We start from the raw sequence: 7,408 nt of genomic DNA, 5'->3' as shown, positions 1-7,408 counted from the left end.
AATACCAATTGCCTTTTTTTTATTTTCATCCCATGTGTTTGTGTATATTTCTATTTATAACTCGTGTGTCATATAACTCAACTATAATATTAACATAATTTTATCCTCCACTACTATTATGCTGCATTATTATGTGTTCACCGTGTTAAGCTCATTTACTACAATTTCCAACCATCACCCATTTCTATAGTTGGTATATTCACTTTACTTGCCATTGATTCAACTGTTTTTGCGTGTACATCATTGTATTTTGTTTCTAGATCACAATTATACGTATATATTGTTTTAACTTTCTACTCGTATATTGATAAAGTACTATTTGTTTGTTCTATTATGTCATTCTTACTACATAGTAGTCAGTGTATACTTGCCCCATGTTACAACTATTATCATGCACATTATGAATATTAACAAAATTTTCAAATGACAAATAAATATGTGTTAGCTGTTCATGTCATTATTGATTTTACCTACTTATGTCCTATTCGATTTATCTTGATTATTTCTTTATGTATTCAGTTATTTATTACGCCTTGCATTCAGATTCTTATGCCTTCTTATAATAATGGGTTGCCAATATTAAAAAATATAGACCACTAGCATGCTTTGCCAATATTAAAATATAATCATAGTCATCTTTTTGCTGTTATACTTACTAAATGTTGTTGTACGAACTAACATAGTGGCTGCATACACATTTATAACATAAAATGGGGAAATGATATGATATAATATAACTCTATTTTTATTTCTTTAAATGTGGGCTCCAAGTAATACTCTCCCACTAATACTCCTTTCTAGGATGCCACCTTTTTCTACATAACCCTTAGTCATTGTTTTGCACCACTTCATCGTGGCAGTGCACTACAATAGCCATCCACAATTGATTAATTAAATGATTAATCTCCCATAATGATATGTATTCCAAAGTTCAACAAAATGTAGTGGGTGGATGATGTCCACTATGACATTTATCCGTAATCCACTAATTAATTTTTTTTTTTTTTAGTCTCCCACTAAAATTCAATATTTAACCCCTACTCACATAATTTAATTATGGGCTTGTCCTATTACTCCCCAACTAAAATCATTGTCCAAAATAATCTTTTTAATCCACCATTTTGTTTTATTTAAAAAAATTATCCACTCCGTCAAATACCATATTTACCCACTTACACCTTATATGTGTGCAAATAATATTTCTATGAATAAACTATTCACACACATTAAATACATATATTCTAAAATTTACTCGTCAATTAAATAACCGAATCACCCGTTATCGCAAGCTATAGACAACAAGATTAGACCATGAAAGGGTGTTTTAGGGATATTAGGCCTAAAGGTGCTAAACGACCAAATGGGTCGTTACATATACTTAGCTTAATTAATTAACTCTAAGTCCGATCGGATTAACCATTTTTAATGGAACTTAGAGGATGCCTAATACCTTCCCTCTACACAACCCTTACTCGTAATTTTGGTTTCGTAGACTTTAAAAAATAAAATCAACTTTAGATAATTACTTTAAATGAACCTTAGGTGCCCTAATTCACCATAATTAATTAGTCTCCTTTCTAATTAACCCCGAATTTCACTGATGTTGTAAACTATTTTGACCCCTAAGTAAAATAGGTATGACACCCGTTTAGAGTACAATTTCGCTTGCTTTTTGTGCAACTTATTGTGATGTTTCAATTTTTATATATAATAGAAATATAAAAAAATAAAAGAAAAATTAAAAAATAAATATATTTCTAAATATGGTCAAAAGCAACAAATGAGCTTTATTAATTCTTAAATACGTGAAAAGTCAAGTTTATAGAACAAGATACTCAAAATATTTTCATTACATTATATTCTTTAAACGCGAAAAGTCAAGTATGCAAGCCATTTGAAAGTGCTTTTATTAATTTTTAAAGAGCGTCAAAAGTAAAAAATGAATAAAAAGTGCACGAAGGAAATAAAATATGTGTTGGAGACTTAAATTGAAATGCATACATGTATACATGAGAAGAGAATAAAACATCAAGAAGAACGTGAAAAGTCAAACAACAACAAGAAAAGGTAGAAATATGTGTCGAACAATTAAAAGAAGTGCATACGTGTATACATGAGAAGAGAATAAATATTTAGTGACTATGACATATGTCCACGTAGGATTTATTAATCTCTTAAAGAACGTGAAAAGTCAAAATTGATAAAAGCACATATATAAATTTAGTAGAGAGAATTAAAATTGAACTTCTATAAGAAGAATACTAAATATTAATTCAAAAACGTGAAAAGTCAAAAAGTCAAAAGTGAACAAGTAAAAGTACACGAAAAAAATAAATCATTAAATTGAAATGCATACGTCTATACAAGAACTAAATATCATTTCTATTATTCTTACAAAAGCAACAAAATAAAAGCGCACTGAGGAAATAAATTTGTGTAAGAGAAGTAAAATTGAACCTTATACGTCTATAAAGAAGAGAATAAAATTCAAAAAAAAGTAAAAGTCAAAAGCGAACATTTTACAAAATAAATGTGTCTAGAATTAAAATCGAAGTGTTACATATATGAGAAATGAATAAATATTAAGTACTATGACATATGTAAATATTAAGAACGTGAAAAGTCAAAAGTGAACAAGTAAAAGTGCACGGAGGAAATAAATATGTGTCGGAGAATTAAAATCAAGTATACGTATATACATGAGAAGAGAATAAATATTCAATACTATGACATATGTCCACGTGGAATTTATTAATTCTTATAGAACGTGCTCAAAATTGAACAAGTAAAATTGCACGGAAGAAATAAATTTGTATAGGAGAATTAAAATTGAACTGCATACATCTATACATGAAAGAGAATAAATATTCACAAGAATGTGAAAAGTCAAAGTGAACAAGAAAAGTGCAATAAAATAAATGTGTCATAGAATTAAAATTAAAGTGCACACATCTATACATGAGAAGGAAATAAATATGTCCACGATATATGTCCACGCGGATAAAAAGTAAGTGATTAAAGTGTATATAGTTTTTGGTACAATTATTCATAATCAATTTATAAAGCCTTTGGTACAAGTAGGTAATGCTGTGTTTATCCCTCTTCCACACTTATATATTCTCCGACACATTCATATCATAGAAACACTTTATATAGATCACTTAATTTTCAAAGGAATTTACGAATTTTATTCTACTTCTAATATACATAATTCAATTTTAATTACTACACATATTTATTTTAACTTTTACTAATAATAACTAAATACTTTTCAATTTAACTATTTATTTTCTTCTTTCGTATATACGCGCGTTTGTATTACCATTATATATATATATATATATATATATGTATAACGATCAATCCCTATAACAAACTAAAAAAGAGTTCAACAAATTAATCACTTAATATATTATACCTCTCTCCTTTTTCGATTAAGAGAGATGATCGAGAGAGAGAGAGAATATATATAATCACTTCACTCAAAGTTGAGAAGTGTGTAACATATACGAGTACAAAAAAAAAAAAGAAGCAAGTACTCCAATCATACTGAACCCATAACACGCAACATATCTAGAGACTACTACAAAATCAACTTGGGAGCAAAGTTGATTGTTTTTGTCTTTAAAACGTGCCAATAAATTAAGGACGCATACGAGAGAAGTGGAGAGAAAATTAACAGATGGGGAGAAGACAGAAAATATACAATTTGTTATTCCTTAGCTATTCATCCAAGTTGGAAATGACACAAATGACATACTTTAGTTTTTATATATATTTGTTTTTATTTTTTCAAATTAATAAAAAATAACATCGTTTTATATTTAAATCAACTTTAACTTTTACATTTTTATCTTATATTTTATGTATTTTGTTCAAATTAATCCCAAATCAAATACATGGGTTATTTCTTAAGTTGTTAAATCACACAAATTATAAAATGAGATTTAAGGATTTAATTAAGTTATTTTTGTTTATTTTAAGATAATAAAGCCATCTTATGTATTTTCAAAAGAAAATAAAAAAAATATTGGGTTTTATCTCTCTCTTAATAATATTAAAACTTCATTTTTAATGATAAAGTTTATTTTAAATCACAGCCATTCAACCTAGGTTTCTTATAGCCATCAGAAAATGACCAAATATAGAAGAAACCCGAAGAAAAATGACCCAATATATATTCCTAATAATCCTATAGGCTAAGGAAAAAGCTCTTTTCTTTGAGGTTCCTTTAAAAGGCATATATATTCTCAATATACATATTTGGAAATTTTGAAAGACATATAAAAAAATTGAGGTGAATAATTTGTGTGACTCTTGATATCCCAACACATGAGCATGGGACGAAGGGGGTGTTAGATTTTTTTTTTTTGGTTAATATAATATAATTAATTTATGCGGAAAAGAAGGTAAAAATATCTAATGGTAATACCACCACCGTTACAGTAAAATAAAGGATGTTGATTTTTTCATCGATGGTGACAGATAGTGGTGGCTGTTAATAATCATGCGAAAATATCATAACTAATACTGATAACGATTTTTAGCTCGATATATAAAAAGGTGACTAATGATGAAGTTTGTTTAAGGTAGTCATTGGTGGCTTGGTTTTTATGGTAAAAAAAAAGGTGGTTATGATCGAATTGGTTAGTAGAAAGATTATCAAAAAAAAAAAAAATTAAGGTGGGGCCCAATCTTCTATAATAGTAGGAATGAAAAAATAAATTTAAGATGAGCCCACTCTTCTATAATAGTAGAGATTAATAAAATTGGTGAACTCGTCATCTTTATAATATTCTTTTGAGAACATTTTATTTAATAATTAAAATTAAAATATTTGCAAATAAATAAGACCTTTAACATCTTAGGGGTCGTTTAGAGAAAATGTAAAGAAGAGAAGTTCGGGAAAAAAAAATAACTGATTTAAATTGAACCCCAAACTTTCACGCTATAAGAAGTCAAAAATTTACTAAAATTATAATAAATAAGTAGATATGAACCCGTAACTTTAGAAATATAATGGTTTACACTAAATATTTAAGATGTAACATCGAGAATTTAAATCCTAGATCCGCCAAGAAACGTATAAGACAAGTTATGATAGGATAAATTTGGTCCATATTATAAAATTAGTTAGGCTATAAGTTATTCTCGTATTATTTCTTATTGATTGTTTGGTTTGTTATATTAAAAGTATTATGCATTGCAAATTTATAAGAAAAAATTATTTGTTTATAAAAATACCAGGACTTTATTTAGTAGAAAAAGGGTTTCGAGGGAAATAATTTTTTTGTTATTTTTATTATTTTATTATAATTAATTTTGGAATAAAAATTCCATAATTATATAACTTATCCCAAGATTATTTTTTAATCCCGGTGAATAACTTATTCCGACACGAAATTTAAAAAGAAAAGGGGGGGGGGGTGAATTGTAAGCCCGTTAAAAATTTAGTCATAGATATTTGTGTGAATTTTATATCGAGTTAAATGATTTCGCAACAAAATTATTAGTCCTTCAATTTGCACAAGCATAAAACAATAAATATTTTTTATAAACGAGAGAGTAATAAAATAAATGACACCATATTAATTTTTATACCGTATCAAACCAAAAAAATATCCTAATCCAATATTCAAAAAATGCAAAAGGTTATCTCTTTAAGCCTTTTGCCCGATTGAATAATGGTGGATTCATTTGTGGTTTTCCTATATCACCACCAACGTTTACAGCAGTTGGTTTTCACTCGCTCACCAACAACGAACAAAGTTGATTTTTCACTTGCGTTGTTTTTCCAACAACGACTCTTTGGATTTCACTCGCTCACCAAAAAACGAACAATGACACAACCTCTCAATACAAAGCCTCACCAACTATAATATATCTCTCCTCTCTTTTTTGTTTACACAGTAAGTCACTCAGAATTACAATGCTTATGTCACGACCTATTTTCACTAAGTCGTGCGGGCACCTACCTTTCCCACCTCGGTAGGCGAACCCTTATTCCAACAATCAAAAATATATAAATAAAGCGGAAGAAGATAAAATAACGTAAGTCTCACGATAATAATATAAAGAAATATAGAAATAATGAGAATCCAACCCCAAGATCCGGTCGTCATACAAGAGCATCTAACTAAATACTATAAGTCCGAATCATAATAATACATATGTAGCCTAAAAGATCATGTCCCGTAATGAAACAAGACATAAGGATAAAAAGAGTCATCGACATCGATCGTCCTCATGCTCATCCCGAAGGACTCGAATCGAAATCCTCGAATATTAGCCACGAAGAGTAGAAATCGATCTCAGAAGGTACTCGCATTCATAAAAGAATGCAACAAGTGTAGGTCAAGACAAACAACAAAATCGGTAGGTATCATAGGCCGACTAAGACTAGATAACGTATATAAAGAGAACAAGCAAGAAAAACATATAAACCAACAAGTACAAGTCAATATGAATCCATATCCACAGAACAAGTCATCCTTTATGTTATAGCATCTAAACCCAATTGTGCCAAGTCTTAGTATAATCAATCCGAATCATTACATCACAGTAGTATCACAACAATCAACAGAAACCAAGATACAATGCAATGCAATAATGTATGTAGGATGAATGCAATGCATATGCAGCTTTGTACAACATGTCCCGGACGGAGTGACTCCACGTCTCGGCGATCATGACCCATGGGGGACCCGCGAAGTCCATGTACCACTCGCTCCGAAATATGACCTCGGATCACGAGCACACTCTCACGATCCCGGCAAAGACCTCGGGCATCGGACACTCCATCGTTCCCGGCAAGAAACCTCGAGCAACAAACACTCATCTCTCTTTTACGCTCTCCGACAGAAACCTCGAAGGCTACACTCTCTCACATATCATCATTAGTGCCATAACCATGCATATATCAATGTATCATGGAAATGCATATGAGTATGATGAAATGTAATGTTAAAAACCAATTCAATCCGAAACGGTACCGCACAGGGAATACAAGTAATATCAGCAATAAGGCCACAAAAAACCACGATGGGATCACCATTCTCATCTCCATATCAATCAAGTAAAGCACCGCAATATCATAGTCATGATATATCATTAGTCACAGATACTCAATGTCTCAAGTGGCAACGAGCACACAAAAAAAAAAAAAAAAAATAGATCAAGATAAGTCAACAACACAACGGGATGTGTATCCCCCAAATCATACAACAAGGTCCAACCTAAGAAAATATCTAACCCAACTTGATACCCGCAGTTTATATGCATTCTCCGACAATATCATCTAAACATACGCTCGCTAATCAAAGTCTCACCATAAGGTAAACCGTAACCTACCTCAATGCCGACCAGGTGTCACGAACTCCCATGCCAAAGCTTTTTCCTTCTGAAGTGC

At 30.3% G+C, this 7,408-nt stretch overlaps 1 protein-coding gene across 1 annotated transcript in view; it reads right to left on the bottom strand.

The window, feature by feature from the left end:
- LOC132058278 (DNA-binding protein RHL1) overlaps positions 1-5,982 on the bottom strand; it is a 101,144-nt gene extending 95,162 nt beyond the window's left edge. The window contains exon 1 of the mRNA XM_059450828.1: positions 5,976-5,982. The gene's annotated coding sequence lies outside the window, so the exon portion shown is untranslated. The remainder of the gene's footprint in view (positions 1-5,975) is intronic.
- Between the last annotated feature and the right edge of the window lie 1,426 nt (positions 5,983-7,408).

Source organism: Lycium ferocissimum, chromosome 5 (assembly GCF_029784015.1).
Source record: "Lycium ferocissimum isolate CSIRO_LF1 chromosome 5, AGI_CSIRO_Lferr_CH_V1, whole genome shotgun sequence".
In the NCBI taxonomy this organism is placed as follows: domain Eukaryota; kingdom Viridiplantae; phylum Streptophyta; class Magnoliopsida; order Solanales; family Solanaceae; genus Lycium; species Lycium ferocissimum.
Note: the sequence above shows the minus strand (reverse complement) of the source record. Positions and strands in the feature narration are given on the sequence as shown.